Raw genomic sequence first — 24,010 nt, 5'->3', positions numbered from 1 at the left:
TGTGCCCTGGCCGGGAATCCAACCCGGGTCCTCCGCACGGTAGGCCGACGCTCTACCGCTGAGCCAACCGGCCAGTGCCACAAATGTATTTCTTAACAGGATAAGAACGCATTCTACATTCACTGAAAATATGCTTTCTCATAAAGTGCAGTTTGATGGTAGGATCATATCAAAGTAGTTATGATTTGTTTTAACTTTTTAATCTTTTGATTATAAATTGTACTCTATTTTCAAATAGAAATAACAGTAATGACATTAAACTTGTCAGAAACAAGTGAAAATGTAAATTTAGAAGAAACATTTTTACGTAATGTATATCAGTTAATTTGTTACAAAAATTTTAAGAAGTATGAACTTAAAAGTATTTTAATTAGAAGTTATTTAAAATATGACCTTAAAATGACTTTCAAAAATAAATGTAGAAGTGAGTTTTAAAAAGGTATACATTACTACTAGAAGATTCTAAAACACGTAAAACTTAACTGTTATGTAAGCTGCTTTATATAATTTCATGGTAATTAATGGCTTAAGCTAACAGTAGATTATTGATAGATACAAGATAACCAAGTAAATTATACTAAAATCTTTTTTCTGTTCTATAAACTTCCAATAAAACATAATGCTATTTGATATTTTTTCTGTATACTAATGGTAAAGTGTTTTTTTTTAAACTGTCACGTTTGTTTAATGATTTGAATCTATCTTGGACAAAGGACAATAACTGTACATCCTTGAGAGTGCTTTCTTGCAAGCTCAACATATTTTAAATATCTTTCAGTTTATCTTAAAAGTCTATATCAAATTAGTAATCTATGTATTCACACTCATAGCAGTGTATGATAAGTTTCCCCGAACATATCTGACTTAAATCGACACGTTAGCAAGCTGGGGCATGCTTTCCCTGTGGCTTCCCATAATGCTTGCTCATTGTCAAACATTCAAGGGAGTTCATATTATTCCTCTGATTTGATGATTTTAGCTTATTATTTTAATTAAAAACTATCCTATATAAAAATCTTTGATATTATTCTCTTTATCTAGAAATGGACATGATGCTTGCAGAGAACTGCTTGGGTTCTTTTTTATTCATGACCAGTCGCTTACAATTTATGAATATCGGCAATTTGGGAAAAATAGGTATGCCTGCCATAAAACACTGTTACAACTCTCAGGATGATTACTTCTGAGAGAAGGGAATAATTTTAAATTTTTGTCATTTAACTTCTAGAACAAATGTACTTCTTTTTATTCAAAAAAACATTTATACTCATCAACGTGGATGAATAAAAGGAAAACGATACCAACTTGGTGATTTTTATATTGTAAGTTAAGTGTGTGCAGACAAATATTTTCGTTCCAGATGTCAGATTTTGTGGGATCCTGTAGGGCTGGAGGAGAATGGTTTCTCATCGTCAGTTGATTTTCTCTCTTTCCTGGGCAGGTGCATTTATTATTTGTATGAATGGCTAATAGCTAATGTTTCCCTGGATGCTCTGCTTCTCACGTTCAGACCCTGGGGGTTTGAATCTAAGTCTAACATTTATTTCCTGTAATACCATCTTCTGCCCCTAATCAAATTTACAATATAAGCCCAGGAGGGATTGTCTGTTGTTATTTTAAAAGGCTTTACAGGGCTGTGGTCTTCTGTTAGGCACTACTTCAATACAACTAGGGGTAATGCTCCACCTAAAATAGTCTCTTATCTTCTAAGGATGCATGGCTTTTTTTTACACAGAAGGATAGTTGACTTCTGGAGCTGTAATATATTTGATAGGTAGCTTATCCTTGTGATTTTCCCACCTGATGCAACTCCAAGCATATGGTGTGACAAAAGATTTTTCTAGAATGGGTTGATCATAGATACTGTTACAATTTGTATTGTGCTCTTACATTTTAAATCATTATATTCGCATGTTATTTCATGATTAAAGTGCAGCACTATCCACAGTGATCCTTCATGTAAAAAAATATATGCATATTCATAGGCTAAGCATTGGAGAGAGAACCATTACCTGCTATTGTTGAGTTTAGTCTGATTGGAAACATTGTCAAATAGGAAGGGAAATGATTCAGCTTTGTGGGATCAAAGTAGCTTCCTGAAGAAAGTGCCATCTAAACTTCACCTACATTCCCACCAGCAGTGCAGGAAGGTTCCCTTTTCTTCACATCCTTGCCATCACTTATTCTGTGTTGTTTTGTTGATGAGTACCATTCTGACTGGTGTGAGGTGATATCTAATTGTGATTTTAATTTGCATTTCTCTAATGATTAGTGATGTTGAGGATTTTTTCATATGCCAATTGGCCATCTGTATATCCTTTATGGAGAAGTGTCTATTCATTTCTTTATCCCATTTTTGATTGGATTGTTTGTCTTCCTGGTGTTGAGTTTTACATGTTCTTTTGGTTTTTTTTTCTTTTTTTATATAAATAAATTTTTATTTTAATGGGGTGATATCAATAAATCAGGGTACATATATTCAAAGAAAACATTTCCAGGTTATCTTGTCATTTAGTTCTGTTGCATACCCATCACCCAAAGAGAGATCGTCCTCCTTCACCCTCTATCCAGTTTTCTTTTTACCCCTGCCCCTCCCCTTCCCCCTCTTCTCCCTTCCCTCCCCCCACCCCCCGTAACCACCACACTCCTGTCCATGTCTCTTAGTCTTGCTTTTATGTCCCACCAATGTATGGACTCCTGCAGTTCTTGTTTTTTTCTGATTCGCTTATGTCACTCCGCATAATGTTATCAAGGTTCCACCATTCTACTGTAAGTTATCCGATGTCATCGTTTCTTCTAGCTGAATAGTATACCATGGTGTATATGTGCCCCATCTTCTTTAACAGTCGTCTATTTTTTTTTTACAGTGATTAAAAGCCTTTAAGCAAACTCTTGGCCAATACAGCAAGAATCCATAAAAGAGTAGTGTCCTTAACATGTTCACCAAGTCCAAATTGGCCCCATCACCATGCCAAATCCCTGAAAAATGCAACCCAACCCCAGTTCAGTCTGTTAGGAACTGTCACAGGGAGCAGGAGTCCAGGAAAAGTCCACACAGGAAAAGTCCGCATGGCACTGGAGTTGTTGTCACCATTCTATACTTTGCAGCTCATGTCCAAGTCCCAATGACTGATGCTTCTAGCTGGTAATGATTCAGGTAGACTGGAAAAGCCATTTGCAGCATGCGTGGATATGGAGCTTCGAGTTTTACAAGTTCTTTATAAATTTTGGTTATTAAACCCTTATCAGACGTGTTGTCAAATATATTCTCCCATTTTGTAGTTTGTTCTTTTATTCTGTTCTTATTGTCTTGAGCTGAGCAAAAGCTCTTTAGTTTGATAGTCCCATTTTTTTTATCCTGTCTATTATTTCAGTTGTCCATAGAGATAAATCGGCAAATATATTGCTACAAGAGATGTCAGAGAGCTTACTGCCTATGTTTTCTTCTAAGATGCTTATGGTTTTAGAACTTACATTTAAGTCTTTTATCGATTTTGAGTTTATTTTTGTAACTGGTGTATTTTGGTGGTCTAGTTTCATTTGTTTTGCAGGTAGATGTCTAATTTTCCCAACACCATTTATTAAAGAGGCTGACTTTATTCCATTGTCGCTCTTACCTCCTTTGTCAAATATCAGTTGTCCATAAAGCTGTCGGTTTATTTCTGGGTTCTGGATATCAGGAAGTGTGATCCTCCTACTTTATTCTTTCTTATCAAGATTGCTGAAGGTGTTTGTGTTCTTTTTTGGTTCCATATATATTTTTGGAATATGTGCTTCATATCTTTGAAGTATGTCATTGGTATTTTAATTGGTATTGCATTGAATTTATAAATTGCTTTGGGTAATATAGTCATTTTAATGATGTTTATTCTTCCTAACCATGAGCACAGAAGATGCTTCCACTTTTGTGTATCTTTCTTGATCTTTTATCAATATTTTATAATTTTCCAAGTCCAAGTCCTTAATCTCCTTGGTTAAATTTTCTCCTACGTACTTCATTTTTTTGGTTGCAATAGTGAAAGGGATCATTTCCTTAATTTCTCTGACAGTTCATTGTTGGTGTATAAAAATGCCTCTGATTTCTGAGTATTAATTTTATACCTTGCCACCTTGCTGAGTTCATTTATCAAGTCCAGTAGTTTTTTGACTGAGATGTTAGTGTTTTCTATATACAATATCATATCATCTGCAAATAATGATAGTTTTATTTCTTCTTTTTCAACTTGAATGTCTTTTATTTCTTCTTCTTGTTTGATTGCTGTGGCTAGGACTTCCAGAATTATGTTGAATAAGAGAGGTGAAAGGGGGCACCCCTGCCTTGTTCCTGATCTTAAGCAGATTGCTTTTAAAATTTGCCCATTGAGTATGATAGATGGCCTTTATTATGTTAAGGTATGTTCCCTGTATTCCCACTTTGCTGAGAGTTTTGATTATGAATGGGTGCTGGATTTTAAATGCTTTTTCTGCACCTATTGAAATTATCAAGTGGTTTTTCTCCTTCTTTTTGTTTATGGGATGAATCACATTGATTGATTTGTGAATATTGTACCAGCCTCCCCAGGATGAATCCCACTTGATCATGGTGTATGATTTTTTTCATATATTGCTGGATCCAGTTTGCTAATATTTTGTTAAGGATTTTAGCATCTATATTCATCAAAGATATTGGCCTATAATTTTTTGTGTGTGTGTATTGTCTTTGCCTGGTTTTGGAATCAGAATTATGCTCACCTCAAAAAAGGAGCTTGGGGCCCTGGCCGGTTGGCTCAGCGGTAGATCGTCGGCCTGGCGTGCAGGGGACCTGGTATTGATTCCCGGCCAGGGCACATAGGAGAAGCGCCCATTTGCTTCTCAACCCCCCCCCCCCCTCCTTCCTCCCTGTCTCTCTCTTCCCCTTCCGCAGCCAAGGCTCCATTGGAGCAAAGATGGCCCGGGTGCTGGGGATGGCTCCTTGGCCTCTGCCCCAGGTGCTAGAGTTGCTCTGGTCGCAGCAGAGCGACGCCCTGGAGGGGCAGAGCATCGCCCCCTGGTGGCCAGAGCGTCAACCCTGGTGGGCATGTCGGGTGGATCCCGTGCGGGCGCATATGGGAGTCTGTCTGACTGTCTCTCCCCGTTTCGAGCTTCGAAAAAATACAAAAAAAACCCAAACAAACAAAAACAAAACAAAAACAAAAACAAACAAAAAAGGAGCTTGGAAGTCTTCCTTCCTCTTGAATTTTTTGAAATAGCTTGAGAAGGATAGGAGTTAGTTCTTCTTTGAATATTTGGTAGAATTCACTTGTGAAGTCATCATCCCAGTACTTTTCTTTCTCATCCCAGTCTGATACTCTGTCCACTGTGCCACTGCCTGGTCAGGCCCAGTACTTTTCTTTGTTGGGAGTTTTTAGATAACTGTTTCTATCTAATTTTTGTAATTGGTTTGTTTAGATTTTTTGATTCTTCCAGATTGATTTTTGGAAGATTGTATGTTTCAAAGAATTTGTCCATTTCTAGATTTGTCCAACTAGGTTGTCTAGTTTTTTAGCATACAGTTCTTCATAGTATTTTTTTTTTACAAAATTTTGTATTTCTGTTGTGTCAGTTGTTATTTCTCCACTCTCATTTCTAATTTTATTTATTTGAGTCCTCTTTCTTTTATTTTTGGTGATTCTAGTTAAAGGTTCATCAATCTTTTTTACCTTTTCAAAGAACCAGCTTCTGGTTTCATTGATCCTCTGTATTGTTTCCTCAGCCTCTATGTCATTTACTTCTGCTCTGATCTTTATTATTTCCTTCCTTCTACTACATCTGGGCTTTACTTGCTGTCCTTTTCTAGTTCTTTTAGATGCAGGGTTAAGTTGTTTATTTGAGCTTTTTCTAGCTTCTGAAAGTATGCCGGTAATGCTATGAACTTTTCTCTCAGGACTGCTTTTGCTGTGTCCCATAAATTTTGAGTTGTTGTATGCTCATTATCATTCGTTACTAGGAATTTTTTTATTTCTTCTTTGATCTCATTGTTAATCCATTCATTATTTAACACCCTGCTATTTAGTTTCCATGTGTTTGAGAGTTTTTCTGTTGTGGTTGATTACCAGTTTCATGCTATTGTGATCAGAGAACATGGTTGATATGATTTCATCTTGTTAAATTTGTGAGACCGCTTATGTGCCCTAACATGTGGTCTATCCTAGAGAATGTACCATGAGCATTTGAAAAGAATGTATGTTCTGCTGCTTTAGGGTGAAAGGTTCTGAAGATACCTATTAAATCCAATTAGTCTAGTGAAGCGGTTGGGAACATATGTCTCGCAAGCCAGATGTGGCACTTTTGATGGCTGCATATGGCTTGCATACATCTCTTCAATAAAAACAAAATAACGTTAAAAATAAAAACATTCTCAAGTATTACAATCCATTCATTTCCTACCGCTCATGTTCATGGTTGCCGGTGGCTGGAGCCAATCACAGTTGTCTTTCAGGACAACACCCCATTTTTATTGGATAATGTGTAACATATTCAGGTCATTGTGAGGGCAGGAAGTAAACTTTCCTCCTTTTAATCAAGTAGTTAGCTAGCTAATTGCAGAAACCTTTGACAAAGAAGATGGCTAAATGAAAAAATGATGAGGAGTATCGTACTTTCAAGCAGGAATGGACAGAGGAATTTGCCTTTGTGGAGAGAGCAGGTTTTGTAGTGTGTCTAATATGCAATGATAAAATTGCATCGATGAATGTCAAATACAAAGTGTTTGCATTAGAAAACAAGCTGGAACTCTTTTTTTTTTTTTTTTCTGAAGCTGGAAACAGGGAGAGACAGTCAGACAGACTCCCGCATGCGCCCGACCGGGATCCACCCGGCACGCCCACCATGGGGCGACCTCTGCCCACCAGGGGGCGATGTTCTGCCCATCCTGGGTGTCGCCATGTTGCGACCAGAGCCACTCCAAGCTGAAACTCTTCATCGCTAACATTGAAACAGGTCATTTACTACATGCTGAAAACTGGGAGAGTTTAAAGATCCATGCACAGCATGTGACCCTGCTCAACATCTTGATCTCCAGCAGCTAGGGTGCTTCACATCTAATCTCCTGCAGTCATTCAAAGCATGCTTTTGTGAATTTGGTGAGCACACTGGTCTTTTAAAGTTCATCACTCATCCATACGAGTGTGCAGTGTATAGTGCCAAACTGAGTTACATTCCCAGTGTCTCCATCTGAAATTTTGAGCTACAAGTGGCTGACCTGAAGGCCTCAGACATGTGGGTGAATAGTTCAAGTCACTGAATGAAGATTTGGAAAGACTTGTATGACAGCAAGCAGAGTTGGCGAGCAAACACAAGTGCGGAGAAATGAAAAAATTTCAACCCGCAGACCAACTGATTGTCAAAACTTGGAATGCACTTCCTGTCACAAACCACACTGCAGCATGTGAGTATTGCTGTACTGACAATGTTTGGCTCTCCATATACACGTCAGCAAACTTTCTCAGCTCTAAAAGTTAAGACCAACCTACGATCACGTTTAACAAATGGAAGTTACAACACCTGCATGAAGCTTAACCTCACCACATATTAACCAGACTACAAATTCATCAACAAAACCATGCAGCACAAGAAGTTGCATTAATGGTAAGAAGTACTTTATCCGCCCTGGCTTGTTGGCACAGCAGTAGAGCGTCGGCCTGGCATGCAAGAGTCCCTGGTTCGATTCCCAGCCAGGGCACACAGGAGAGGCGCCCATCTGCTTCTCCACCCCTCCCCCTCTCCTTCCTCTCTGTCTCTCTCTTCCCCTCCCACAGCCGAGGCTCCATTGGAGCAAAGATAGCCCGGGCGCTGGGGATAGCTCTGTGGCCTCTGCCTCAGGTGCTAGAATGGCTCTGGATGCAACAGAGCGACGCCCCAGAGGGGCAGAACATCGCTCCCTAGTGGACATGCCGGGTTGATCCCGGTAGGGCGCATGCGGGAGTCTGTCTGACTGCCTCCCCATTTCCAGCTTTGGAAATAGGAAAAAAAAAAAAAAAAAAAAAAAAAAGAAAAGTACTTTATTTATCATTGGTTAGCAACAGCATAACGTTATTAAAAAGAATTCAGAGACTTACTGTACTTTATAAGGGTTAGTCTTACGCCCTGGCCGGTTGGCTCAGCGGTAGAGCGTCGGCCTAGCGTGCGGAGGACCCGGGTTCGATTCCCGGCCAGGGCACACAGGAGAAGCGCCCATTTGCTTCTCCACCCCTCCGCCGCGCTTTACTCTCTGTCTCTCTCTTCCCCTCCCGCAGCCAAGGCACCATTGGAGCAAAGATGGCCCGGGCGCTGGGCATGGCTCTGTGGCCTCTGCCTCAGGCGCTAGAGTGGCTCTGGTCGCCAACATGGCGACGCCCAGGATGGGCAGAGCATCGCCCCCTGGTGGGCAGAGCATCGCCCCATGGTGGGCGTGCCGGGTGGATCCCGGTCGGGCGCATGCGGGAGTCTGTCTGACTGTCTCTCCCTGTTTCCAGCTTCAGAAAAATGAAAAAAAAAAAAAGGGTTAGTCTTACATAAAATGGACACATTTACTTGTATTTAGTGTTAAACATATTGTATGGCCCTCACAGAATTACAATTTAAAATATGCGGTGTTCATAGCTCTCTCAGCCAAAAAGGTTTCTGACACATGATCTAGTGTGTCCTTTAACTCTGCTGTTACTTTGATGATTTTCTTTCTTGAGGATCTATGTAGTGATGTAAGTGTCTGATTGAAATTTTCTACTATTATAGTATTGCTGTTGATCGCGCCCTTTATATCCATCAAAGTCTGCTTTATATATTTAGGTGCTCCTATATTAGGTACATAGATATTTATAATGCTTATATCTTCTTGTTGGAGTGCTCCCTTTATCATTATGTAGTGGCCTTCTTTATCTCTTACTATACCTTTGTTTTAAAGTCCATTTTGTCTGATACAAGTATTGATATCCAGCTTTTTTTTCATTTCAATTTGCATGAAATATATTTTTCATGCTTTTACCTTCAGTCTATGTGCATATTTTGTTTAAGGTTTGTCTCTTTAGACAGCTTATGTATGGGTCCTGTTTTCTTATCCATGCAGCTTCCCTATGTCTTTTGATTGGATCATTTAATCCATTTACATTTCAGGTTATTATTGATATGTGGTTGATTATTGCCATTTTATTCTTTAAAGCTGTATTCCTTTTTTGCTATATTCTTTTCCCACTTTGATCTTTTTACAACAGGCCACTTAATATTTCCTGCAGCATTGGTTTCATTGTAATGAATTCCTTGAGGTTTTTTTTTCTGGGAATCTTTATTTTCTCCTTCAATATTAAACAATAGCTTTGCTAGATAAAGTAGTCTTGGTTGTAGGATCTTGTTCTGCATTACTTTGAATATTTCTTTGCATTCCTTTCTGGCCAAAAGTGTTTCTGTTGAGAAGTCAGATGTCATCCTTATGGGGGCTCATTTGGAGGTGATAGCCTTTCTTTCTCTAGCAGCTTTTAATAATTTCTCTTTATCACTTAGCTTTGGTATTTTAATTATGATGTGTCTTGGTGTAGATTTCTATGGGTTTCTCTTTAATAGAGTTTTCTGTGCTTCTTGAACTTGTGCGACTTTTTCCTGTATTAATTTAGGGAAGTTTTCAGCTATAATATAATTGAACAAAGCCTCTATCCCTTGTTCTTTCTCTTCTTCTTGAGGAACCTCTATGATGCAGATATTATTTCTCTTTATGTTGTCACAGAGCTCTCTTAGAGTTTCCTCAGAATTTTTGAGTCTCTTTCCTTTTTTCTGCTCTGCTTCCATGAATTTGTTCAATTTGTCCTCCAACTCACTGATTCGATCCTCAGCTTCATCTATCCTGTTTTTAATTCCTTTCATTGTGGTCTTCATATCTTATATTGTATTTGTCATCTCTGACTGATTCCTCTTTAATATTTCAATGTCCTTTTATACTTGTTATTTCTTTATTTAGGTATTCCTAATGACCATCCATTGTTGTTCTAAGATCCTTAAGCATCCTAACACTCATTATTTTAAACTCTGCATCTGGAAGTTTGGTTATTTCCATATCACTCAGTTCATTTCTTGGAGGTTTCTTTTGTGGTTTAATTTGTATTGCACTTCTTTATCTTCTCATTATGTTTGTGTGTTTGGGTGTGTTTGCAGAGCTGGTTGAGTCTAGGCTTGGTGTTGTCTGCCTCCAATTTTCAGTTATGTTATTTCTAAGTCTTCTTGGGTTGGTATCAGCTGTTATTTGTAATCCACTGATGGATATGGCTTTTCTAGTAGAACCGTTTTTGAAGTCTTGATTTGTTTGTTTTCTTCTCAGTTTTCTTAACATGGTGGTAGTCTTGTTTACTGATCTCAGCAGGGGGCTCATTTGAAACTGTATCAGGGAATGTGGTGGGTGTAACCTGAGACTTTGAAGGTCTGACCTTCCAGTTACTCTTTCCGGGTGTGGGGTGTTTTCTCAGCTTCAGTAGGGGGAAGTGTATCTCAGATCTCCATGAAGACCTGAGTTACTGCTCCTTCTCCCCACTTCTTGTTTTTAGTTGTGTCTTATTGCACTGACTGTGGCTGGAGAGATGTCTGGAGATGGGTCACCCAGAACCACATTAGACTTGTAATGTGTGGAAGGATCAACCCCTTCCCCAGCTATGGCCACATACAGCACTGAATGAATCAGCTTTTCAGGTCATCCAATGCATTCCTCTATGGCTCACCATGTGTCTCCTTCTGCCCTCTTTGTTTTTGAAAGACTAGCCACCCTTCAACACACCTTATACCCAGGTCCCCAGGCAAGTGGCTGTGAGCGATATTTTCTGCTCTTTTCCTTGGATTGAGAGCCCTTCTGGGCACTCAGCCTAACCCCACCACCATATTAATGTAAGCAGGGGATACCCACCACTGCTCAGAGCTTTCTACCAGGCTTGGTGTGGCTTCCTGTTTTCTCCTTGGTTTTGGAGAGCTGTTCTTATAGTCCAGAGTTAGTTTTTCATGCCTATTGTTCCTAAATTAATTTGTAATCCAGTTTGGTGGTGTGAGCTGAGAGTCTGTGCATCTGCCTACTCCACTGCCATCTTCTGGTCTCCATTATTGGTTGGTTTTAAAAAGCATCAGTTGTCCATATAGAGATAACACTTTAGGATTCTTACCTGTAAGTTATAATATTATGTGGTCACTGGTTGTAAGCTAGGCTGAAGTTATAAAAGCAAATGGATAAGATTGACTGCAGAAATATAAATATCTGAGCAATTCACCTCAGCATGGGGTGGTCTGGTAGAAATCTAGGTGCCCTCTTTAAGGACCCGTGCATAATATCTTGTTCACCAACACATATCTGAAGCTCCACAGAAAGGACAGCAGTCCAGAATAGACTGGAGTTATATACAGTGAAGGCCAGAGGGACAACTGCCAAGGACCCTGTGCTGTCTCCATTTCCCACACTGCCCTAAGAGACCATAATTCCTGGTGCAAACACTCCCCTCCATCCATATGACATCAGCCTGGGAACTGCACTAGGCCCACCCTCCTGTTCCTATAGCCCAGGGGTCTCCAAACTTTTACACAGGGGGCCAGTTTACTATCTCTCAGGCCATTGGAGGGCTGCCACATACAGTACTCTTCACACTGACCACCCATGAAAGAGGTGCCACTTCTGGAAGTGTGGTGGGGGCTGGATAAATGGCCTCAAGTGGCCGCATGCAGCCCATGGACCGTAGTTTGGGGACACCTGCTTTAGACCACCATGCCATGCTCTAGCCCTGGGGAGTAGTCTGTCACGAGTATCCATCTTATGCCTGTGGTGCAGAGATTCTTAAAGGGTTCCTTGAATTAGTTTGGAAAAATTAAGGGGGTGTCAGAAATGCACAGAGAGAGACTGAGTTGTTGTCTCCAGGCCCGGGACAGGTTCCCCTTACATGCCTGACACCCCCATTCCTGTGCACAGCCCTCCCTTCACATGAGCAAACCTTAATCTATTGTAACCTGAGTACTCCACTTGCCTCACTGTCATTATTCCATGAGAACCTCTCCACCAAAAAGTTCAGCGGGCCCCAAGAAGCTAGCAATTGGCAGCGGGACTTAGTGTACCTTGAGACCTTTGCTGAGTGTCCTCAGTCCCAGCACTTGTGCGGAGTTTAAACCTGTGCACACCACTGGTGAATAGCCCTCACCTTTACCTGGTACCTTACTGAGAACCTACTCATGCAACTCAGGTACCACCACAGGCTCTTTTAGGGACTGAAACAAAATGTCAGTTGGCTAACAGAGGCTGAATTCATGGTGCCTTGAACCTTTGGCTGAGTTGCTGCCAGTGTCAGTATTTTTGAAAGCTAAACTCGGAATGCAGCCTGGCCTTTTCACATGTGTACAGGTCTAGCAGAGGCAGCCAGAAATGTTGATTGCTTCGTAGCTTCAAATGGGTAGCCGGGGATTAGTCTTTGGAGACAATAGCTGACATTGCCCTATGCCAGAGTTTCTCCCAAGAGACCCCAGAACTTCCTATTGGCAGTCTTCAGACCATATCTGAACATGACTCAATTAGGTCCACAAGAAGCATACCCAAAGGAACATCTTGGCAGGCACCAGACTCTGTTGGGCCTCATTTGTGAGGTCAACCCGAGAACAAAAGCTCAAATGTCTTGATTGGGATCAATCCTCATAGTCAACTTGCCAGGGGGGTCGATCCCACCCATTATTGTGTGAACAGAAATCAAGACTTAACTACAATATTAAGGATCACATTACACAGTCACAGAGCACCCTGTTCTCTACTCTGAGATGATGTGCACACTTGCTAAATGGCATTATTTTTTTTTCTTGTCTGGTCTCTATTCTACTTGGGATTTTCCCTTCAAAAGACAAAATTGGTAATTCAGATAAAATTATTTTTTAAATGTATGAGAGTATATCCAAAAAGGAACCTATTAGTATAATATTTCTTTGGTAAGAAGCATCCAGAATAGGTAAAGGAGCAGAGACAGAAAGCACATGAGAGGTGCCAGGGGCAGGAGTGGGACTGAGTATTTTTGGTGCAGAGTTTCCATCCTGGGTGATGGAATATTCTGCAATGAGATAGTGCTGTGTTTGCACAGATTGGTGAAGGTATTTCACACTCAGGAATGGCCCAACTTAAAATCTAAATGGTCACTTTTATTTTTTACTTAGAGGGAATCACACTATGGAAAAAAAAGGAAAAGACAAAGAACAAAACAAATAAAACCAGAACAATTCAGGAGAAAATTAATAAAATGAAAAAATAAATGACGCAAAGGAGAAAATAAAAAAAGAACAATAAAAGAAGACTTTCAAAGGGCAGTGGGGAAATAAATTCTTCTGATGTGTCAGAGACAGCTGATTGGAAAACAACTGGCTCCTGAGCTGTCCCTGAGGTGTTGTTCAGGGGCAGCACCCATTGTGTGGGGGAGCCGGGACAGGTTTAATGGAGGCTTCTTCACGCAGCGGTCTTCCTGCCTCAGTGTGGTCAGGAGGCACAGCGGAGGCTGGTCTCAGCTCCATCGCTGCTTCTGTAGGGGCGGCAGAAAGTAGCTCAGCCTCTGAATTTGGGTGCCTGGCCAGGCCTGGGTCGGCCTCCAGAGCAAGGTCAGCCTCTAGAGCAAGGTTGGCCTCCAGAGCTGGGTCGGGCTCCAGGGCTGGGTCGGCCTCCAGAGCAACGTCGGCCTCCAGAGCAGGGTCGCCCTCCAAAACAGGGTTGGCCTCCAGGGCTGGATCGGCCTCCATGGTGGGTCTGCTTCCTGCACTGGGTCGGCCTCCAGAGCAAGGTCGGCCTCCACAACAGGGTTGGCCTCCTGGGCTGAGTCAGCCTCCTGCGCTGGGTCGGCCTCTTGGTCTCGGTCGGCCTCCACAACTGGGTCGGCCTCCAGGGCTGATTCGGCCTCTAGGTCTCGGTCGGCCTCCAGGGTTGGGTCGGCCTCCTGGGCTGGCTCGGCCTCCAGGACTCGATCTGCCTCTAGGGCTGGGGCGGCCTCCAGGGCAGAGTCGGCCTCCGGGTCTGCCTGTGTAGCTGGCTCCTCCAGATGTCCTTCAGGTGGAGCAGGAGCCGGCTCTGCCTCCTGGGCTGGTGCTGGATCTGTTAGAGGAGAAAAGATCCGTGTGCTGGCATTTCCATGTTTTTTCCTAAGACAGAATACAGCCACAGGCCAAAACCCACCACAGGATATCCTCCCCGCAGGCTGCCCAGCACCAAAATTACGCCTCCAGGCCCTCTAGCCATGACCACTAACCCAGCCCTGTGCTAGCCTCCAGCCCACATTCCTAGCGTCTTCAGGTTTCGTGGGTGTGGAAGGATGAGTCTGCTCAACGTGGTAAGAGAAAAGGAGAGTCCTGTCAGGTCAGTTGGAGTTTATTGTGTCTGAGGGTGCCAGATGAGGCCATGGTCAACGACATTTCCCATATCCGGTCAGAAATGGACAGCCAAGCAGAGGTATCAGTCATTGAGGTGGGGACTCACCAGGCTCTCCCTGCATAAAAGACAAGCCCATGATGATGGGTGAAACAGGAGAGAGAACAGTGGAGAACTCTCTGTGGATGCCAGTTTTCTATCCAGTTTTAATATAAGCCACCGACTTAAAGATGGTATTTTCACATATCTGATAAAGAACTGGTTTACAAATATATAATAAAAAACTCTTAATGCTCAACAGTAAGGAAACAAACAACTGAATTCAAATATGGGCATCAGGTTTGAACAGATACTTGGCCACAGTAGTCACAGAGAGGGGAGCAGATGCAAGATGGAAGTGGGGTTGGTGGAACTTACACTCAATCATTTCTAGGTCATAAACCAGAACTTTTCCCTCCTTTCCTTAATAAATTTTATTTTGATAATTTGAAAATTAATATCAAGGTCAAAACTAAAGGCAATGTAAAAATTTTAAATATATTCTTCTTATAAAGTAGGGATTATAATCTCTAGAACTTCCCTTGGGAATGGAAGCCCAAAGGACAAAGGAGAATGCAACACCGTCATCACGCTACTCAGTCAATCAGAAGAGATGTTTCTAGAGGTAAATGGGGCATGAAGAAAGGGCGAGAGAACAATCACCCTGAATAATCAATGGACGACTGGCTGATCAAAGGTCTTATAAACCAGGTTACAAAAGAAGCCACATCTAGACTGGTAGGTAGGAGAAGATTTGAAAAGCCCTGGCCTCACTATCTCCCTCACACGGTCATAAAGAATCCACAGAAATCTCTTGGCTGAAGGTACCCCCAGAGAAGTGAGGGGTCTTGATCTAATGCCGGGCTCTTCATCATGTGGCACCAGAGGCGAGAAGAGGCATACACTTACCAGTGGCTATAAAAGTTAGGGAGGGATTTTGTCTGCCAAGGAGAGATGTTTTGAAAATGCCATAGTCGCCCTGGCTGGTTGGCTCAGCGGTAGAGCGTCGGCCTAGCGTGCGGAGGACCCGGGTTCGATTCCTGGCCAGGGCACACAGGAGAAGCGCCCATTTGCTTCTCCACCACTCTGCCTCGCTTTCCTCCCTGTCTCTCTCTTCCCCTCCCGCAGCCAAGGCTCCATTGGAGCAAAGATGGCCCGGCGCTGGGGATGGCTCTGTGGCCTCTGCCTCAGGTGCTAGAGTGGCTCTGGTCGCAACATGGCGACGCCCAGGATGGGCAGAGCATCGCCCCCTGGTGGGCAGAGCGTCGCCCCTGGTGGGCGTGCCGGGTGGATCCCGGTCGGGCGCATGCGGGAGTCTGTCTGACTGTCTCTCCCTGTTTCCAGCTTCAGAAAAATGAAAAAAAAAAAAAAAAAAAGTAAATGCCATAGTGGCAGATTCATAATATGCTCTAGGAGCCAAGCATAAAATGATCCATGTTTATCCAACTCTAATTACAGTATTTAAGAGAGAGAAAAATGCTAGGATGCTTGATTCCTAAAATTTAAAAAACATATTGCACCATAAAACTGTCTTTAAAATCTCAGAAAGAAAAAAATATTCATTGAAAAGCAAATCAGATAAGAAGTCTGGTTTTATGCTCAGTTGAGTGACACCAGTTGCTTTGCCAGTTTGCTAAATCTTAATATGTTGTCAAGCTTTGGTCCATATATTTTTTCTTTTTTCTGGTTCTGTTTCCCTCTGCCACTTTGTGCTTCTGTTTTTCTGTGTGTGTCTAGCTATCATAAATGAACATAACTTTGCTATTTCTTAAATGTGTAAATGGAGAGCATAAAGTCTTTGTTGGATGTCACACTTGAGCTGCTTTCCACTATTTACAGAATATGGGGCTGATTTTCATATGAAGCCATGGAAATTGAGCGAGTTAGACTGCACAATGTAATGTCCATGTAGGCTACTCCTTCATGGAAAGCCATTGACAAATTTTATGGCCTCAGATCCAGAAATAAACACCATTCGGTGTCTGTATAGCCAGGTCATTAAGTGCTATGATTTGTATTTCTTCAAGAGATTCCTTAAAGTCAGTGCCTTGTGTTGGCAGCAGCCTAGAAGAAGTTTTTTTTTTTCTACTTTTTTAAAAAATTCTTCAGTTCATTGGCCAATAAAGTGTGTGCAAGGCACAATACCTTTCAATAGGTATAAAAGACAAGAGTGGGACCTTAGGTCTTCACCAAGTCACTGGGAGATGCTATGTATGTAAAGCACACTAACATCAATTTATTAATAAGGTTTGTTGAAACAACTTTCTTCCTTGATGAGGTTGCTTATCTGTGCTCTGGATCTCTGAGCTAAAATAATCTATGTAGTTTTAAAACTCTAACAGTTTTTAAGAAGGTTCTTTAAAGTAGAACCTTATAAAGATAACAAAAAATATATAATGATAATGATTCAATCACCATTCTGAAATATGGATTTTAGCTGTTTTACCAAGGATTTCCCCTAAGCAAGCAAACACATTTATAAGAAAATATATTTACAAAAATTACATTCAGTGGAGAGACTAGAAGTCGCTGGAGTAGGCGGACGTACCAACATCTACCTCCCAGAACCGAAGTGGATTACAAACTAATTTTAAGAACTATCATCTGGAAAATCCAAGTTTGGACTAAACTAAGAGGACTCTTCAACCAAGGAACACTGAAGAAGCCACACCGAGATTGATAGGAAAAGCGAAAACGTGGAGAGGGCTGCCCAGCTCCCCAGAGCAAACGGCAGCAGGGAGAGACTCACATGGCGGGAAGTGAGTTTAGCAGAGGGGGAAGGGTCCTGAGCTCCAGGAACAAAGCCCCAGCCTGCAGCCCCAGAGCCCAGAAGAGGCGTAAGTACAGTATTTAGCTGGAAACAAGTCAGGATAGTGTTTGTGAGAAAGAGTCTTATTTCTCAGACCGAGGATCCTTCTTAAAGGGACCGCACAGAACATCTCTCTCACAACCACTCACCTGGGGCTCCGCAGGACAAGGAGAGAGGAGAGGACCAGAGTAACAGGAAGAGGATGTAATCTAGGAGGCACAGGGAGAAACATTTTGGGAGATAGCCACCCTAACCCCTGGGACGAGTCATTCCCCAAAGCTGAAGTGAATATTTCCCCCGGAAACAGGAATACCAGCAAAGGGAAGCAGGAGAGCAGCCAAACAAGCTCCCCCGTGGCACTCAGAGCAGAGTCGCATAGAAGGAGGGAGCTTTTGGGTCTACAGTAGTGAGTCTTAGGGTTCGAGCTGCAAGGCACCCACCCACTCGGCTGAGGGTTCGATGGAGGGTGGGCGGCAGCAGGAGACAAAAGCGCGGTTCTGCTGGCAGTGGCGGAAGCCAGCTGGCCATCACTGGGCTCAGGTGTGACCTCAATCTTGCCCGGCTGGGTATAAGGGGGCATGCAAAAGCGGTCAAGCTCAGCTTCCGGCAGCCTGTAATCTAGCCTGCGGCAGAAGGGTGGGATCCCCGAAAGGGTGAAGACCAGCCCCTGAGCAAGGGCACAGGAGCACAGCCTTGCCCCGCCCATGCAACGCAGGCTTGTGGTCTGACTTGGTACCCGGCTCCTCCCTCGGGGGTGGATCCAAAAGCCCAGAAGAGGTGGAGTTCCGTTACTGAGCTGAGCTTGGACACGCAGTCCTGCCTGGCGGTAGAGCCAAGGCTAGCAGCCGTTCCTCAAGCAGGCTCCTCCTACAAGGCCAGGGTGAAAGCCCAGAAACTGGCAGAGACCCACAGCTGAGCAAAGGTGCTCGCCAGTGCCCTCTGGACCGAGCATAACATCACATATGGGGGCAGGGCTAAGGCCAAGGCCACCAACGCGTGTGCACCTGAGCGCGTGATCAAGCCACTCCTGTGAAGAGAAAATGCGGAGGCAGAGAAATACAACACAAATAAACCGAGAGAAATCCCCAGAAAAGGACCTAAGTGAATCAGATATAACCAAATTACCAGATGCAGAGTTTAAAATAACGACTGTTAGAATGCTCAAAGACATTAGAACAACCATAGATGGCCATTACAAAAACCTAAATAAAAAGATAACAAATATAAAAAAGGACATTGAAATAATAAAAAAGAATCAGTCAGAAATGACAAATACAATATCTGAAATAAAGAATACAATGGAAGGAATTAAAAGCAGGATGGATGAAGCAGAGAATCGAATCAGTGAGTTAGAGGACACGATAAATAAAGGCATGGAAGCAGAGCAGAAAAAAGAAAAGAGACTCAAAAAGTCTGAGGAAACTCTAAGAGAGCTCTGTGACAACATGAAGAAAATAACATCCGCATCATATGGGTTCCTGAAGAAGAAGAGAAAGAACAAGGGATAGAGACTTTGTTCAAACATATCATAGCCGAAAACTTCCCCCAATTAAGGCAGAAAAACATTTTACATGTTTAGGAAGCACAGAGAACTCCATTAAGGAGAAACCCAAAGAAACCAACACCAAGACACACCATAATTAAAATACCAAAGCTAAATGATAAAGAGAAAATATTAAAAGCTGCGAGAGAAAAAAAGACTATCACCTACAAAGGAGCCCCCATAAGGATGACTTCTGACTTCTCAACAGAAACACATGAGGCCAGAAGGGAATGGCAAGAAATATTCAAAGTAATGCAGAACAAGCACCTACAAACAAGACTACTTTATCCAGCAAGGCTATCATTTAAAATTGAAGGAGAAATAAAAAGCTTTACAGACAAAAAAAAACTCAAGGAATTCACTGCAACCAAACAAAGGCTGCAAGAAATGCTAAGGGACCTGTTGTAAACAGATCAAAGGAAAAAAAGAATATAGCAGAAGAGGAATACAGTTTTAAAGGAAAAAATGGCAATAAACAATTACATATCAGTAATAACCTTAAATGTTAATGGATTAAATGATCCAATCAAGAGACATAGGGTAGCTGCGTGGATAAGAAAACAGGACCCATACATATGCTGTCTACAAGAGACACACATTAAATCAAAAGATGCACACAGACTGAAGATAAAAGGATGGAAAAAAATATTTCACGCAAATGGAAATGAAAAAAAAAAGCTGGGGTAGCAATACTTATATCAGACAAAATGGACTTTAAAACAAAGATCATAGTTAGAGATAAAGAAGGTCACTACATAATGATAAAGGGAGTAATACAAAAGGAAGATATAACCATTATAAATATCTACGCACCTAATATAGGAGCACCTAAATATATAAAGCAGACTTTGATGGACTTAAAGGGTGAGATCAACAGCAATACTATAATAGTAGGGGATTTCAATACCCCATTAACATCATTAGATAGATCCTCAAGAAAGAAAATTGCCTGACCTGTGGTGCCGCAGTGGATAAAGCTTCGACCTGGAAATGCTGAGGTCGCCAGTTCGAAACCCTGGGCTTGCCTAGTCAAGGCACGTATGGGAGTTGATGCTTCCAGCTCCTCCCCCCGTCTCTCACTCTGTCTCTCTCTTTCCTCTCTAAAATGAATAAATAAAATAAAATTAAAAAAAATAAATAAATACATTTTTAAAAAAAAGAGAAAGAAAATTAACAAAGAAACAGCACACTTAAAGGACATATTAGATCAACTTGATTTAATAGATATCTTCAGAACCTTTCACCCTAAAACAGCAGAATATACATTCTTTTCAAGCGCTCATGGTACATTCTCTAGAATAGACCACATGTTAGGGCACAAAAGCGGGCTCAACAAATTTAAGAAGATTGAAATCATATCGAGCACTTTCTCTGATCACAATGGCATTAAACTAGAAATCAACCACAATAGAAAAATCGAAAAACACTCAAACACTTGGAAACTAAATAGCATGTTATTAAATAACGAATGAGTTAACATTGAGATCAAAGAAGAAATTTAAAAATTCCTAGAAACAAACGATAATGAGCATACATCAACTCAAAATTTATGGGACACAGCAAAAGCAGTCCTGAGAGGGAAGTTTGTAGCTTTAGAGGCATACCTCAAGAAACTAGAAAAAGCTCAAATAAACAACTTAACCCTGCATCTAAAAAACTAGAAAAAGAACAGCAAGTAAAGCCCAGAGCTAGTAGAAGAATGGAAATAATAAAGATCAGAGCAGAAATAAATGACATAGAGGCTAAAGAAACAATACAGAGGATCAATGAAACCAGGAGCTGGTTCTTTGAAAAGGTAAACAACATCGATGAATCTTTAATGAGATTCACCAAGAAAAAAAGAGAGGACTCAAATAAATAAAATTAGAAATGAGAGTGGAGAAATAACAACTGACACAACAGAAATACAAAATATTGTAAGAAAATACTATGAAGAACTGTACACCAAAAAACTAGACAACCTAGATGAAATGGACAAATTCCTTGAATCATATAATCTTCCAAAAATCAATCTGGAAGAATCAGAAAACCTAAATAGACCAATTAGAACAAACGAGATTGAAACAGCTATCAAAAAACTCCCAAAAAAGAAAAGTCCTGGGCCTGATGGCTTCACAAGTGAATTCTACCAAATATTCAAAGAAGAACTAACTCCTATCCTTCTCAAGCTATTTCAAAAAATTCAAGAGGAAGGAAGAATTCCAAACTCCTTTTATGAGGCGAGCATAATTCTGATTACAAAACCAGGCAAAGACAACACACAAAAAAAGAAAATTATAGGCCAATATCCCTGATGAATTTAGCTGCAAAAATCCTCAACAAAATATTAGCAAACCGGATCCAGCAATATATGAAAAAAATCATACACCATGATCAAGTGGGATTTATTCTGGGGAGGCAAGGCTGGTACAGTATTTGCAAATGAATCAATGTGATTCATCACATACACAAAAGAAAGGAGAAAAACCACATGATAATTTCAATAGATGCAGAAAAAGCATTTGATAAAGTCCAGCACCCATTCATGATCAAAACTCTCAGCAAAGTGGGAATACAGGGAACATACCTCAACATGATAAAGGCCATCTATGAGAAAACCACAGCCAACATCATACTCAATGGGCAAAAATTAAAAGCAATCCCCTTAAGAACAGGAACAAGGCAGGGGTGCCCCCTTTCACCACTTTTATTCAACATAGTTCTGGAAGTCCTAGCCACAGCAATCAGACAAGAAAAAGAAATAAAAGGCATCCAAATTGGAAAAGAAGAAGTAAAACTACCATTATTTGCAGATGATATGATATTGTATATAGAAAACCCTAAAGTCTCAGTCAAAAAACTACTAGACCTGATAAATGAATTCGGCAAGGTGGCAGGATATAAAATCAATAGTCAGAAATCAGAGGCATTTTTATACACTAATAATGAACTGTCAGAAAATCAAGGAATCAATCCCCTTTACCATGCAACCAAAAAAATAAAGTACCTGGGAATAAATCTAACCAAGGAGCTTAAAGACTTGTACTCAGAAAATTATAAAACATTGATAAAAGAAATTAGGGAAGATACGAATAAGTAGAAGCATATACCATGCTCATGGTTAGGAAGAATAAACATCATTAAAATGTCTATATTACCCAAAGCAATTTATAAATTCAATGCAATACCGATTAAAATACCAATGACTGACTTCAAAGATATAGAACACATATTCCAAAAATTTATATGGAACAAAAAGAGAACACGAATAGCCTCAGCAATCTTGAAAAGGAAGAATAAAGCGGGAGGTATCACACTTCCGGATATCAAGTTATATTATAAGGCCATTGTACTCAAAACAGCATGGTACTGGCATAAGAACAGGCACATAGATCAATGGAACAGAACAGAGAACCCAGAAATAAACCCCCAGCTCTATGGACAACTGATATTTGACAAAGGAGGTAAGGAAATACAATGGAGTAAAGATAGCCTCTTCAACAAATGGTGTTGGGAAAATTGGACAGCTACCTGCAAAAAAATGAAACTAGACCACCAACTTACACCACTCACAAAAATAAACTCAAAATGGATAAAAGACTTAAATGTAAGCCGTGAAACCATAAGCATCTTAGAAGAAAACATAGGCAGTAAGCTCTCTGACATCTATCGTAGCAATATATTTGCTGATTTATCTCCAGAGGCAAGTGAAATAAAAGACAGGATAAACAAATGGGACTTTATCAAACTAAAAAGCTTCTGCACAGCTAAAGACAATAAGAACAGAATAAAAAGACAAACTACACAATGGGAGAATATACTTGACATCGCATCTTATAAGGGGTTAATAACTAAAATTTATAAAGAACTTGTAAAACTTAATACCAGGAAGACAAACAATCCAATCCAAAAATGGGCAAAAGAAATGAATAGACACTTCTCCAAAGATACACAGATGGCCAATAGGCATATGAAAAAATGGGCAACATCACTAATGATTAGAGAAATACAAATTAAAACCACAATGAGATATCACCTCACACCAGTCAGAATGGCGCTCATCTATAAAACAACACAGAATAAGTGCTGGTGAGCATGTGAAGAAAAGGGAACCCTCCTGCACTGCTGGTGGGAATGCAGACTGGTGCAGCCACTGTGGAAAACAGTATGGAGATTCCTCAAGAAATTAAAAATCGAACTGCCTTTTGACCCAGCTATACCACTGTTAGGAATATACCCCAAGAACACCATAGTACTGTTTGAAAAGAAGAAATGCACCCCACACGTTTATGGCAGCATTGTTCACAATAGCAAAGATCTGGAAACAGCGCAAGTGTCCATCAGAGGACGAGTGGATTAAAAAGCTTTGGTATATATATATACTATGGAATACTACTCAGCCATAAGAAATGATGACATAGGATCTTTTACAACAACATGGATGGGCCTTGATAACATTATACTGAGCGAAGAAGTAAATCAGAAAAAACTAAGAACTCTATGATTTCATACATAGGTGAGACATAAAGATGAGACTCAGAGACATGGACAACAGTGTTGGGGTTACAGGGTGAGGGGAGGAGAGGGAGGGGGTTGGGGGAGGGGAGGGGCACAAATATCATGGCTTTTCAGCATTTGCCATATTCCCCCCTTAATGTATAGACAGACAGCAAATATTTACTTATGGTGTTTCCACTATAAAGACTGCTGTCTTAGGGACAAATGCTTATGAACTATTTCAGCAGTTCCTCCTTCTTCAAAGACTTAAATGTCAACATAGAGCTCCATGTTTCATAGGACATACTCAAGCTCACTCCATGCTCCCTGGAGCTTTATCACAAGGGATTGCCCCCCCCCCTTTTCTTTTCTATTCTTTTTTTTTTCTGTTTTCCTTATTCTGTTGTATTTTTCCTTTTATTTATTTATTTTTTCTATTTTTCTGAAGATGGAATGGGGAGGCAGTCAGACAGACTCCTGCACGCGCCTGACCAGGATCCACCTGGCATGCCTACCAGGGGGGAATGCTTTGCCCATCTAGGGTGTTGCTCTGTTGCAACCAGAGCCATTCTAGCGACTGAGGCAGAGGCCATGGGGCCATCCTTAGTGCCCGAGGTGGCTTTGCTCTGGTGGAGCCTTGGCTTCGGGAGGGGAAGAGAGAGACAGAGAGGAAGGAGAGGGGGAGGGGTGGAGAAGTAGATGGACGCTTCTTCTGTGTGCTCTGACTGGGAATCGAACCTGGGAATCCTGCACACCAGGACAATGCTCTACCACTGAGGCAACCGGCCAGGGTCTAGCAATGCCCTTG

General features: G+C 41.2%; 1 protein-coding gene and 1 non-coding gene across 2 annotated transcripts in view; one reads left to right on the top strand and one right to left on the bottom strand.

Annotated features, from left to right (window-relative positions):
* The window catches only part of LOC136324644 (calcyphosin-2-like), a 114,024-nt gene that overhangs the window by 45,855 nt on the left and 44,159 nt on the right, over positions 1–24,010 (top strand). The window lies entirely within an intron of this gene.
* TRNAG-ACC (transfer RNA glycine (anticodon ACC)) lies at positions 3–78 on the bottom strand. The gene has a single exon. It is a non-coding gene; the product is annotated as a tRNA-Gly (tRNA).

This window comes from Saccopteryx bilineata, chromosome 2 (assembly GCF_036850765.1).
Source record: "Saccopteryx bilineata isolate mSacBil1 chromosome 2, mSacBil1_pri_phased_curated, whole genome shotgun sequence".
Taxonomy (NCBI): domain Eukaryota; kingdom Metazoa; phylum Chordata; class Mammalia; order Chiroptera; family Emballonuridae; genus Saccopteryx; species Saccopteryx bilineata.
This window is presented reverse-complemented; position numbering and strand designations above follow the sequence as displayed.